The sequence below is a fragment of the Myxine glutinosa genome, chromosome 14, assembly GCF_964187855.1.
Source record: "Myxine glutinosa chromosome 14, kmMyxGlut1.1, whole genome shotgun sequence".
Classification (NCBI taxonomy): Eukaryota; Metazoa; Chordata; class Myxini; order Myxiniformes; family Myxinidae; genus Myxine; species Myxine glutinosa.
In genome coordinates, this window is record NC_136274.1 from 55199572 (window position 1) to 55214276 (window position 14705).

General features: G+C 49.3%; 1 long non-coding RNA gene across 1 annotated transcript in view; it reads left to right on the forward strand.

The window, feature by feature from the left end:
* The window catches only part of LOC144888882 (uncharacterized), a 59042-nt gene that overhangs the window by 34179 nt on the left and 10158 nt on the right, over positions 1-14705 (forward strand). Inside the window, exon 3 of the long non-coding RNA XR_013621445.1 lies at positions 12847-13028. This is a non-coding gene — a long non-coding RNA (uncharacterized LOC144888882). The remainder of the gene's footprint in view (positions 1-12846; positions 13029-14705) is intronic.

Genomic DNA, 14705 nt, shown 5'->3' on the forward strand with positions numbered 1-14705 from the left:
CATAAGTCTCCAGCGTGACTTGGTACGCTCCGTGCGCCTCGCCACACATTGTTTCAGAGGGATAGGCATCTTTGACCATGTCTGCTATCCCAGGGAGCGAGGGGTGGCAGGAATGGTGGGTGGGGGTTAGTGGTCGTGATGGTGGATTAGGGATTGTGGGGGGATGTGGTGGAATGGTGGAGGGGGGATGGGATGGATGGTGATGGGGGGATGGTGGGGGAGAGCGGCCAAAATTGGGTCTTCAGGGACTTTTGGGTCATCGGGGTATTTTGGGTCTTTTGGGTCTTCAGGGTATTTTGGGCCTTCGGGGTATTTTGGATCTTCGGGGTCTTTTTGGTCTTCAAGGTATTTTGGGTCTTCACTGTGTTTTGGGTTAGCAGGGTCTTTTGGGTCTTCAGGGCCATTTGAGTCTTCAGGGTCTTTTGGATCCTCTGGGCCTTTAAGGGTATTTTGGGTCTTTGGGGTGTTTTGGGTCTTCGGGGTTTTTGGAGTCTTCAGGGTCTTCAGGGGCTTTTGGGTCTTAAGGGTGTTTTGGGTCTTCGGGGTGTTTTGGGTCTTCAGGGTGTTTTGGGTCTTTAGGGTCTTTTGGATCCTCTGGGCCTTTAAGGGTCTTTTGGTTCCTCTGGGTCTTTAAGGTCTTTTGGGTCTTCCGGGTCTTTAAGGGTCTTCAGGGTGTTTTGGGTCTTAAGGGTGTTTTGGGTCTTCGGGGTGCTTTGGGTCTTCAGGGTGTTTTGGGTCTTTAGGGTGTTTTAGGTCTTCAGGGTGTTTTGGGTCTTCAGGGTATTTTGGGTCTTCAGAGTCTTTTGGGTCTTCAGGGTGTTTTGGGTCTTCGGGGCCATTTGGGTCTTCAGGGTCTTTTGGATCTCTGAGTCTTTAAGGATATTTGGGGTATTTTGGGTCTTTGGGGTCTTTTAGGTATTTTGGGTGTTTTGGGTCTTTGGGGGTGTTTTTGCTCTTTGGGGAGTTTTGGGTCTTCAGGGTATTTTGGATTCTTTGGGTCCTAAGGGTATTTTGGGTATTCAGGGTATTTAAGGGTCTTTATGGTATTTTGGGTCTTTGCCGTCTTTAAGGGTATCTTGCGTCTTCAGGGGTCGTGGTGGTCTTAAGGGTCTTGGGGGACTTAAAGGGGCATCAAGCACACATAGTAACACACACACACACACACACACACACACACACACACACACACACACACACACACACACACACACACACAAACACAGTAACACACATAGTAACACACACACACACACACACACACACACACACACACACACACACACACACACACACACACACACACACACACACCGGCACCGATCTCGTATAGCAAGATGCGTTTTACCTGACACAGTTAAATAATAAATAAATAAATTCTTAACTGAACCCACAACCCGGCGTAGGCAACCATCCATTTCGTCAACCATTAAAGGTCCACAGACACGGAATCTCACTCAAAATGCATTTGATGTCATCCAAATGAGTCTTTTTATGGTGAATTCAAATATGGCATTGATTTTTTGTTATATTCACTCTGAAACATTAAAAATGAAAGAAAACCGAACCACTTGGGAACGCCCCAAAAAATTCTGCCCCATACCTCAAAGCCGATGACGTAATCCATGCGACGTCACCTCCAGAACGCAGCTTGCTCGCAAGCATGCTCCACGTATAATTGGAGTACACCGGGCGGATTGCGTACCACGTGGTCCGTGCAGTCACCGTTAATTATTGGACCCCGATTAGAGCGGTTCTATTCGTACCACGCTTAGTCAATGAGGAAATCACAAGAACGATCGAATGAAAGGAAGAACACAGGTTTTAATTATTATTCCCACTATTATGTACAATGATCGGTAGAAGCAGAGACACAGAGCAGAACTTAAACAATCTTATTCTTAACTCCCAGACTCGGGCTCATCACAACCACACAGGGAATTGCAGGCAGGTTGATGTTCAGGCCAAACGCGCCGACTTGGTCGTCCAGGAACGGCCCCGTCCGGCTCTCCACGGTCCCAGCACATCCCGCGAAGAAGGCAAGCAGGCGGTGGAAGGATCCTCGTAGCACGTCTCCCGAACAAAAGGCAGCCGATGAGGTAGGAAGGAAAAGTACGCGTCTTTCAGTGCGGCTGGCGGTTACACAGCGCGTTATCACTCGCGTAACTAAATGCACTATATGCGGCTCGGCTTCAAGCTCAACCGAGCGTTACTTTCATACGAGCGCGTATCCTGGTTCATGCGCGTCTTTCTCCACTCAATGCCAACTCAGTCCTCGTACCTCAATTGCTCCTCGAACTGCTCAATTGCTCTCGAACTCCTCCAACTGCTCGCGAGTCCTCAATTGCTCGAACTCCTGGGTGCCAACTGCTCTCCTGACCATCAACTCACCGCACTGCTCTCTTCTCGCGAGTCCTCTTCGTCAGTCCTCCTGGGGGCATTGCGCGATGGTTTATCTCGACTTGCCCTGAACCTTCTCGAACCTTCCAACCATGCCCTGTGACGCAGTGCTGCCGCCACACCCTGTGAGCCCTGATTGGCGGCTCGCGCTTACCGTCAGCTTCTCTGTCGCCCTTATTCGGTCCCGCCCCGACCCTCCTAGGCGTGTCTCGTGTTAATTCGCGCCAAAAAGCCAAAGGCAGCACAAAGAGACGTAAGGCGATGGAGGCGGCATAGGACAATGGAAGCGATGAAAGGACCTATTCTCTTTACTCTACTCAACGCAAAACTAACACAGGAAAAGGACTATTCTCACATACTATGAAATAACTGAACTATCGCGAGGCTACATGTTGTTTGTGTGACTAACGATGAGGGGTAAATTTAACCTTTGTTATACAAAACTCAAAACCGCAACAATATATATATATATATATATATATATATATATATATATATATATATATATATATATATATATATATACTGTATATATATATACCACCGTATATCGTATAGCGAGATGCATTTTACCTGACAATGTTAATTTTAAAAAAGTAACACCAGAACGAGAATACCAGCCTCACTTAAATAAATGCATATATACACTTTTTAGTTATAAAATCGCAAGATATGGTAAATTTTGTCAGATTTCACTCCAGATTTAGACATTATTTAGTCTCCACATCCGATTCCTCATCTCCGAATCCAGATTTTGATGATATGCCTCAATTATGTAATGATTATGGATCGTGTTTCCAAGCAAACAGACGATCATTTGGTGAGCAAGTAAAGAAGAAGAAGAATAAGCGCAGCAGACAAGGCAAGGCACGTTTGAGTGGGCTGAAAAAAATGGCAGCTTAAAGCCCCAGTCACACCGGGCCTGTGACCAGGTTATGACCTAGCTGCGACCGAAAATTTTGTGAATCGCGGGCAAATCGTAGAAAGAGCGCGTGACTGGTCGCAGAGGTCGTGGGTGATCGCCAGAGCAAAATCAGTCGCAGCAAGGTCGATGGTCAACTTCTGACCTGCGATTCCAAATCGTACGAGGTCGCAGACAGGTCGTACGAGGTCTTACATGGTCGTACCACCAGTCGCGCATGGACGCACCACCAGTCATGCATGATCGCGGGTCAAGTAGTCACACGATTGGTCTGCTACTGGTCCTACCACCTGACGATTGGTGGTGCCACCTGTCGTTCAACCTCACGATCGGTAGTGCGAGTGTTCGCAGGTCGCCACGATTGATTGTCCGAGTGGGCGCAAGTCGCCACGATTGACCGTACGATTGGTCGCTGATCGCCACTTCTATTCGCATGATTACCTACGATTGATCTTGCGATCGATCTTCTCCAATCGTTGGTGATCGCACAACCACGCATACCACCAATCGTATGATGACCCATAAGACCAATCGCTGTTTGCGATCGCAAATGGGAGAGCGTAGCAAACATTGACGATTGGTTGTACCTCGGCCAGATTGCCATCAATCGCACAATCCAGAAATCGTACGATCCAGTGTGACCGAGGCCTAAGAATCCAGCGAGGTGCTGTGGGATGACCAAGATGGCGGGCCGCCATATTGGTACACCATCACATTGGGTTTTTTATGAGCACCTCGTTAATAATCTTCAGAAAGGACGTTATAACACACCCAAACACCCAGTTTTCATCCTTGCAATCTGTTGGAGATCCAGGTGTAGGCATGCAAAGTTTGGGGCCGCTAGATTTAATGGTTTTGGAGTTATGGAGGAGAAAGATGGACAGACAGACGGATGGACGGACACTGCCTTTTATTATTATGGATATGAGATATATATATATATATATATATATATATATATATATATATATGTATATTGTGGATCTCAGCGCCGGCCTTCTCCCCTTACCAAGGGGGGATTAGTCCCCTTGTCTTTCACTGGCCGACGGGACCCGGGACCTATGACGCCCATCCCGGACAGCGCGAAATAGGGTCCTAGGACTAGAATCACTATTACCTAATTACTCGCGCTGCCCTGAAACGAGGAAATAAGCCCCGCACGAATCACGCGTGCTGAGACGCAGAGCGGTGCATACACACGATTCGTGCCGTTTATATGGTGACCCCGGTTCTAGCGATCTTGTTCTTACCATGCTTAGCCAATGGAGAAATCACAAAGGCGATCGAATTGGGAAGAAAGGAATAACAAGATTTATTTACACTATACAGGGATTCCAGAAAAAGGGGTCACAGTGCAGCCTTAAAACAGTCTTAACTTAATCCCCAGGACAAACGGGCCCGTCTCACACACAGACACACTCACACGGGGATTGCAGCTGCGGGGTGATGGTCCGCGTCCAAGGATGGCTCCCGTGCAGCTCCCTCCGGTCTCCGGCTCGTCCCGTGCAGATGGTAAGTAGAGGGGCAGGAGCTCTTCGCGTGTCGTTTGGCACACGAGTTAATACGGGGCGAACGGTAGGGTCTGGGCTCGGGCGGTTGGCGGTTATCACTGGCGACTATTGCCGCGTGCACTCGCGTGGCTGAAGTAAGCGCTATTTGCCACCGGCACGTCTGGCTGCATTTCCTCTGGCGCGTACGTTATACTTGAGATATAGTGCAATGCCTCCAAAGCGATCGATGCGAATCAAGTTCTTCACAGTCCTCTTGATCAACAAGTCCTCTCACGTGCGCTCTCCCCTTGCGAGTCCTCTTCTCCGCGAAAGCTCTGCAGTCCTTTCAAGGGCTTTGTGCAATGACTTTTATAGGCACGCCCCGTGAACCTTCTAGCACTTACCAGACGCGCCTTACCATGCCCTGTCACGCCATGCCGTTAGAGCCCTGGTTGGCTGGTGGCTCTTACCGTCATCGCCTCTGACGCGCTGCCTTGACGCCGCCCCACCCCGACCCCGTGCTCCTCCTGCTTCTCAGGCCTACCTCGTGTTACTCGACTAGTGAGCGAGCAAAGGGCAGCAAAATGCTGCGGGCAGCCAAAGCGTAACAAATGCTGCAGGCAGCCAAAGCATAACAAATGCTGTGGGCAGCCAAATGGGGCACGGGATCAATTATGCCCATAGAGGTGGAATTGGAGGGTGCCGCAAAAATGAAGGGGACCTAAACTCATGTCTTTACACAACGCAGATATCAATAGGGGAAATGGCCTATACTTACACATACTATGATATAACTAATACTACAGGTGGCCTACGTGTTGCTCATGGACTAACTATGGGGGGCAACCCTTTAACCTTTAATGACCAATATGTGCAAATCTCAAAACCGTAGCACTGCCCCCCTCCCTTGCCAGATCCGTCCCCGAGTCGAACCCACACAGGTGAGAACGACCGGTTTTGAGAAAGGTTTGGGACTACTATTTAAATTATGTGTGACACTTAGATGTGGTTTCCCTCTACATTTAATCTAACACCCTGTATGCGACAGTTTTACAACACTAGATATGTCCCACCTACTGCATTGTGCAACTAACTCTAACAGACTCACACCCACAGCTAACCGAATTGCGGAATGAATTCTCAAACTAAACATAAAGCCAGTGGGGAGCATGTTATTTACAACACTAAACTAATTATTTACATCTCTATAACCCAGGACCGGTTCTTTTGTGGGAAAGAAAATTTGGAGGGGAGAATACAACAATGCACCAATGCACCAATACGCCAATACATAAAAACAGTTCACACTTCAAATGTCATATTTAAATGTTACATTTGCTGCTTGGCTGCTGCTTGGCTGCATCTTCTTGCTTCGTCTTCGGTGTGCCATAATAAAAACTTACAGGTCTTCTTTCCTGACACACCCGAATACATTGTACAAACCATGTTCGTTTTTTATTATTTCCCACAGGACCAATCTTATGGTCCATCTGCGTGACATTGACGCCACTTAAAGCCAGTGGTCCGCAGGTGCAAGGTAACGTTTGCAGCAAATGTCTGCTCAGCAAAGATGCCAGGCCACAGAACGTGTGGTCCATAAGGTGCATTGGTGCAGCAAAAGGTAGCAGGCGTGCCGCACAATTGTAGCCAGGTGCAGTTGCACAGTTCAGGGTTCCTGCACACTCCCCTCCAAAATGGGTCCATGGGTGGGGAGGAAGACAAAGCACAGTTAGCGGAGGAAAGGGCGCAAGGGTACACACAAACACAAGGCAATGCAACATGAGGGGCGCGGCAGAGCGAGCAGAGAAAGCTCGTCCCTAACCGTTCGTAACCCCCCCCCCCCATGTCAGCCTCCACTACCCATGCCCTTCCCTGTATTTACACTTTACAAATTCGTCACTACGTCCTGTCTCCCATATCCCCCTCTAAACCAAATTCGTCTTCCAATCCCTCCCAAGAAGGAAGCGATGGAATTACACACAATGTCTCATCCCGTCGAGATGTGTCTCACCCACTCAAATCGTTTACAAAACCTGGTGTGGAGTTCCGTCTCCCTTGGTGAGTGGATGTGGATTGTGCGAAGAGATTTCTCATCCTAACTACACTAGTTACATTAACTAATTTAAACAAACCCGGGGTCATGCCCTGCCAATTGGCATTTTTAAACTATGTGGTTCTAAAAACCAATTCCCTTTGACCCACCCTGTGGTGCCATCCAATTTGGGTCTCACTCCCCAATTTTTCACTACTGTGCCTTTGCACAATTTCGGGGCTGGGTCGTGTGGCTCCACTAGCAGGTCCAACTACCTGCGCACCTCTGCCACTGAAGTCGTCACCCGAGCTTACCATGCTCCTTGCGACTACCCTAAATCGGGGAAGGCCCCTCCTGGCTCTCTCACCCCTCTGATGCCCTCTCTGGCATTGGGCTACCCGGGTCCTTTCCCTGGATCCTCGGGCCCCACTGAACACTACACTGACCCTAACTGGCTCCCAGAGCTTACCTGCGGCCTCACCTGGCCGACAGACTACCAGTGGCGGAGTGCCCCAATAACCATACGCACCAACAAAGCCCACACGCCCAGCCATTCCACAGAATCATGCACTAATCTAAGCACTTCCTTGCCACTACCTGCACTACAGGTGTCAATATCCAACAATTTACCTAAACCCGCTACCTAACTTTAAACTACCCTCCCCGGGTATCCGTGAAGGGGTCCATCTTCCCCCATTCACTCCTTCGCACAATGCATTCCACACCACTCATTCCACACACCAAGCTCTCTTGCACATCTCTTGTGCTCACACCTGTTCCCCACTTGCACCCCATGCAAGTCAATTCACTCAACACAATTCCATTCGCCCTCAATGCACCACTCATACACTACCTCTGGTCATCCCCGACCAATGCCTCTTTTGCGCAAGTTCATCCACACACACAATTTCATTCAATTCCTCATTTGCGCCTCAATCTCAAGCTCATACACACAGCATCATCTAACTAAGTACTTCCCTCTAATACTCGTGCTTTCCCGTCTTCCCTTACACTAAGCACTTCCCTCGTCATTATCATCCATCTAATCTGACTACGTCCCCTCTACCTGTACAAATGTCACTACTTAAATCTCATGTCTCCTATTGTCATCTCTAAATCCCTAACAATATCCTAGCCCGCCCTCGGCTAGTTTTCACTGTCACCCCATAATCTAAAGCTCATGTGCCCCCAATAAGAGGGATGGTAAAACGACCATCCCTCCACACCGGGAACCATTCCCCAATACTATTTCTATTAGTCCACTACTCTCGAGCCTCTTGGTGCGGAAAAACATCGTCATTACAGCTCGGCTTCGCAAAGCCGAGCAATGCATGCGGGTGGTTGGTCTCCTGTTGGTTGGGTCCGTCCGGCATTTTCGATTCTGGGGAGGAGGCATGCTTGGGCCTAGGTTCCAGGCGCCATCTCTGCGCGGAACCTTTCGGTCCCCGGCACGATGGTCCAACCTCCCCCGGTCGGAGCACCGCGGCCGCCAGGGGGCGAAGTTCCAACCTCTCCTACCCCCCCTCGAACTGTGCCGATCGCCTTTATGATGCGGCACCGACCATACAGGGCGGAGCCCGGCACGGATCATGCACGGCGCTCCTTGCGAGACCGCCGCGGCCACGATCCCTGCAGCACACAAAGCACACGACTCACTGAGGGCTCGCGTCGGCTATTTGTCACGCTAAACGCTGCCCCGGTCCGCGTCGATGCCCGAGTCGCATTCTCACACCCATACGCGACCCGTTCCACTCTCGCACATCGAGGCGCTCCAGCGCCTCCCATACACTCCCTGCATTCGGTTACCGCACGCTGTCGTGCATTCTCTTTCCTTACACACACAGGTGCACTCACGCCGTTCGCACACTCCATCATCACACACCCTCGCGCACATCCTGGTGCACTCATACTACTCGTGCACTCTGTTACACACTTGGCCATCGCACACCCTCGCGCACACTCTCTTGTTACACCCTCAGTAACAACCACGGGTGTGCACTCTCTTGGTACACACCCAATTAGCGCACACTTACCCACGGGTGTGCAATCTCATGTTGCACACCCAATCTCGCACTCTGGTGTGCACTCCCGCACACTCTCTACAACACGCTCCGGTGTGCATTCTCGCACACCCTCTTCGGCCATCGCACACTCTGTGTCGCACTCTTCACACATACACTCCGTTGTGCATTCGCTCTCACTCTTGGTAACACACTCTCCCGTTACACACTCGCGCTTCAGTGCCGTTCGCACACGCGCGCCATTCACCCTCACATCGCACCACGGACCTTCCAAGAGCGCCCGGGTGACTTTGCGATCCCAAGCGCGCCAAAAATCTTTTCGCGCCAAACATTTTCGCACCATACACGCTCCTACTCACCTTCGGGACCCTTTTCCGCAGCAGCACCTGCAAACTTTCATTGGGGTTAGGCAGCACGGCATCACAATTCGAACACGGACTTTGCACATATTCCATTTCTTTCTCCCGTGATTCATTTCCTAACTCTGCCGTCTCTTCGGCCCCAATTTCCATTATAATTTCGTTTTCTATTATTTCTAGCTCAACGACCGCCGGTGCACATAAAATTTTCTCTTCCAACTCGGCGGCCGTCGGCTTTCCCATACCCAGAGTCGCGATTTCTACCCCCTCGGTCAACTTGACTGTGCTCTGCTCTAGCTCGCTTTCCACGCGTTTCTCACATCGCGTTACCCCGTCGCGTATCTTTGAGACCTCTTCGCTCAACATGTGATCAATGTCCTCCCCCCATTCTTTTATTTCCCGGGTGGATTTGTTACTTTGGGCGTCCATTTTGTTTTCCAACCCGTTTTTTTACCTCTTTCAATTCCCGGGTGGATTTGTTCCCCATTCCTTTCAATTGGTCACCCATTTCTTTTAATTGGCCACTCATTTTGCTTTCCAACCCCAAAAACCCATCTTTCATTTCTGCTCTTGATTTGTCCATTTTTGCATCCATTTCATTACTTTGTACCACGAAGCATGCTTTGATTTGTGCCATGAAGGTTTGCATGTCTATAACCCCCACTTGCGCAGCAGGTGTGGCCCCCGTCGCCATGTGCGAGGCGCCGCCATTTTCTTCCCCTGCTACCTCTACTGCTGTACCCTCATTAATGTCCTCCTCCATGTCTTCTAATTCTTCCCGGGGGTCCTGGGTTATTAATTCTTCTATCTCTTCATCTTCTACCCCCACCGACATTCGACCGTCTTGGCTAGCCATGGCACGAATTTAATTTAGATGTTAATACTAAATTTTGGTCGCTCGTAATTTTCGAGTGCGTTAAGCGCACTTCGGGTCCTAATCCCACTCCTGACACCAATTGTTGTGGATCTCAGCGCCGGCCTTCTCCCCTTACCAAGAGGGGATTAGTCCCCTTGTCTTTGACTGGCCGACGTGACCCGGGACCTATGACGTCCTTCCCGGACAGCGCGAAATATGGTCCTAGTACTAGAATCACTATTACCTAATTACTCGCGCTGCCCTGAAACGAGGAAATAAGCCCCACACGAATCACGCGTGCTGAGATGCCGAGCATGCGAGAGATGCCGAGTACACGCGATCCGTGCCGTTTATATGGTGACCCCGGTTCTAGCGATCTTGTTCGTACCACGCTTAGCCAATGGAGAAATCACAAAGGCGATCGAATTGGGAAGAAAGGAATAACAAGATTTATTTACACTATACAGGGATTCCAGAAAAAGGGGACACAGTGCAGCCTTAAAACAGTCTTAACTTAATCCCCAGGACAAATGGGCCCATCTCACACACAGACACACTCACATGGGGCTTGCAGCTGCGGGGTGATGGTCTGCGTCCAAGGATGGCTCCCGTGCAGCTCCCTCCGGTCTCCGGCTCGTCCCGTGCAGATGGTAAGTAGAGGGGCAGGAGCTCTCCGCATGTCGTTTGGCGCACAAGAGTTAATACGGGGTGAACGGTAGGGTCTGGGCTCGGGTGGTTGGCGGTTATCACTGGCGGCTATTGCCGCGTGCACTCGCGTGGCTGAAGTAAGCGCTATTTGCCACCGGCGCGTCTGGCTGCCTTTCCTCTGGCGCGTACGTTATACTCGAGATATAGTGCAATGCCTCCAAAGCGAGCGATGCGAATCAAGTTCTTCACAGTCCTCTTGATCAACCAGTCCTCTCACGTGCGCTCTCCGCTTGCGAGTCCTCTTCTCCACGAAAGCTCTGCAGTCCTTTCAAGGGCTTTGTGCAATGACTTTTATAGGCACGCCCCGCGAACCTTCTCGCACTTACCAGACGCGCCTTACCACGCCCTGTCACGCCATGCCGTTAGAGTCCTGGGTGGCTGGTGGCTCTTACAGTCATCGCCTCTGACGTGCTGCCTTGACGCCGCCCCACCCCAACCCCGCGCGTGCTCCTCCTCCTTCTCAGGCCTACCTCGTGTTACTCGACTAGTGAGCGAGTATAGGGCAGCAAAATGCTGTGGGCAGCCAAAGCGTAACAAATGCTGCGGGCAGCCAAAGCGTAACAAATGCCGCGGGCAGCCAAATGGGGCACGGGATCAATTATGCCCATAGAGGTGGAATTGGAGGGTGCCGCAAAAATGAAGGGGACCTAAACTCATGTCTTTACACAACGCAGATATAAATAGGGGAAATGGCCTATACTTACACATACTATGATTTAACTAATACTACAGGTGGCCTACGTGTTGCTCATGGACTAACTATGGGGGGCAACCCTTTAACCTTTAATGACCAATATGTGCAAATCTCAAAACCGTAGCAATATATATATATAATTGCAAAATGAAATATCAGGATATTTAAGGCTTAACAATGTCGAAGAGTCAGCCACCTGCAGATAGAAAAGGTCTTGGTGGGCCAAAGCGAGGTTGCCCTGGCCGAGCCACTGAGCTGCACGACGATGTGCCCTATTGGTTGTGCGTCTGTTTTTATCTGCCAAACAAACACGCTGATGGCCAGGCAGACTGAACGGGAATTCCTGAACCAGTGGGAGGGTGTGAGGGAGCTGTGGTGGGGAGGTCCGAGTTGGGGAGGGCTGCTTGTAGGGAAGGTGCTAGTGGAATGAGGTTGCTGCATGGTTTGGTCTGGGTGCAGGGCACTTGGCATTAGAGTGAGATTTTGCTTGTGTTGGGAGAAACAATGGCACACTCTGGGGCGTCCTTGCCAGGGGTTGCCTTTTGCGGGTTTATAAGTTTTCCCTCCATTCCGTTCAATGTACACCTGGGAGATCATGACCATGGGTTGTACGTGGGAGTGCCAACACCGTATAGGTCTGGCTGAGGTTCCCCTTCCACTCTCGAATGTGTATTCAGCAAATTGACATGAAACTCGATTCATGATGATATTCATGGCGAATTAATCGTGTTGTGCTGTGAATGACAAATTAATTCCCAAGGATGTAGAAACCCGCCATATTTGTTTCGCTCAGAACGTTGTTCATAGAATCCATAAATAGCACAGCCTTTCCAACCACAGTGCAACCCTTCACCTCATGGGCGAACTCACCTGCTTCCTCGGTGAGCAGCTCAATGAACAGGTGAGCTGCAGACAAGAAGCATGACGTGGGGGAGGGGTGTATACTTATACCTGTATAGTACCTGTCACGGCTTCGTTCCCACCTGCAGTCGGGCCGAGGAATCTCCGAGAACTTAATTATTGCTTTCGACCTGTCCGTGCCATCTCCCGCAGTTCTAACCCAAGGACTGTTTCCAATGTCATCGCCATTAAGTCGTCATGTTGGCTTCGACGTATCCACACGCTCAGTGAACACGTCATGCTGGTTCATTACGTCATGACGTTTTTTTTGTTTGTTTTATTATCACAAACGACACATTGAGAGATGGAAAAGCAAATGTAAGATGGTCTATAGCGAGTCCAGGATTTCATTTGTTTATGGTGCATATCAGAGTGGTTTCTTGGGCAGAGTTTACACATGTCACATGTGTCATACATGTTGGAATTTCATCCCTGTGTTTTTCTGCGTTTTTCATGTTCCATTGCAGGTTGAACACTTATTGAGTAACCGCAACCAGCAAGGCCACCATGATAGACCATCCCTGCTGGCCATCCCACCAGCAAGACCATCATTCGGGAATCGGTGGATTAGGCCTACACAAGGCCTAACCAGCAGGATCGACAATTGGCCTCGTGAAACCCCACCCGACATGACTTGTTTGATGAGCCGGTGAGCCTTTGTCTGTTACCGGAGGCCGTGGGTGACGACAAAGGAGAGTTGCTGGGGAAGGGGAGGGAGAGGGGGCAATGGAAGGGGGAATGGGAGAGGGGTGCCTTTCTGTGAAGCCAGGAACAGCTCAGGCCGTCAGGCGCCTTTTGATTTGAATGAGAAGCAACTGATTCGATAATCCGGCAGATTCATCGAAGTTTATTATATAGATGCCTCGTTGTACAGAGACACAAAAGGACAAATCATTGCGTCACCTTTCTAATACAAACCCATATTGTAATCCTGTCATTCTTGACTCACCCTTTTTGAACTGCCACCTTCCAGGCCTCCATCTTGTATCCTGATAACTAATAACGATGGTAACAAACGATTTTGGGACATGATTAACCTGATCGATCATTATTCCCTCAACTATCCTAAACACAAACAATCCGGCCCATCACACGGCATGCACGTAATTAATCCCTTAGTCGGTATTTCCGCTTTTTCAACTGAACTCAGCCACTTACGGGGGTCAAAAATCCCCCCCGACCCCCTCCAACCCCACACCACCCGAGTTGGTCCCAGCCAGAATCAGCACAGAGTTGGTACTTTTCTCGGTACTTTGCAGCCAAAGTCCAATACGTATTTAACAAGAAAGAGCAATCAGAGATGGTAGACCCTCGGCAGGACTTGTTTTGTGTGGCAAATGAAAATGAAAGGTACTGAAATGTCGTTTTCAGAAATGAAATGAAAGGTCTAAATGGTCGAGTTGTAAATGTATAAAGGTCAAATGGTCTGAAGGTTTAAAAGTTGAAAGCTGGAAAGTGCGAAAAGTTTTCAAGGTCTGAAAAGGTCTAAATGGGTATAAAGGGTCGAAATGTTCTCAAGTGCCTAAGGGTCGAAAGATCGAAGGGATCTACGGGTTATTAAAATATCTGAAAGGTGTGAAGGTTTGAAGGGCAGAAAGGAGTTTAAGTCTTCAAGGTTCTGAAGGGTCAAAGAGGATCTAAAGGGTCTTAGAGGTCGAAGGGTTCTAAAGGATGTAATGTGTTCTTAGGGGTCTGCATGGTCTTCGGGTTCTAAAGGGTCTTAACTATCTAAATGATATTAAAGGATATTTGGGTTCTAAAGTTTCTTATAGGTCTTCGGGTGTGTTAGGGGTCTAAAGGGTCTTAAGCGGTCTTAAAGGTCGAATGGGTCTTTAGGGTATAATGGGTCTTAAAAGGTCTTAGGGGTCTTCAAGGGTGTTAGGGTTCCAAAGGGTCTGAAGGGTCTTAAATGGTGTTAGTGTTCTAATGGGTTTTAGGGGGTCTAAAGGATCTTGGGGGTCTTAAGGATCTTAAGGCTCTTAAAGGATGTTCGGGTTCTAATGTGTCTGAAGGGTCTTGGGGTTTTTAAAGGGTGTTATGGTTATGTAGGGTCTTAGGGGTCTTGAAGGGTCTTAGGCTTCAAAGGGGTCTTTGTGGCCTATAGGGTCTTAGGGTTGTAAAGGGGCTTATGGGTCTTAAATGGTTTTAAGGTCATCAAGGGTGTTAAGGTTATAAAGGAACTAAAGGGCCTTCAAGGGTGTTAAGGTTTTTTTTTTTTTTTGTTTTTTTTTGTGTACTGAATCGAGGCTCGTGAAAGAGCTTCCATTAACTTCACAAACAAATCGACCAGACAAACAAAATACACAAAAAGAGGGAGCGGAAGACA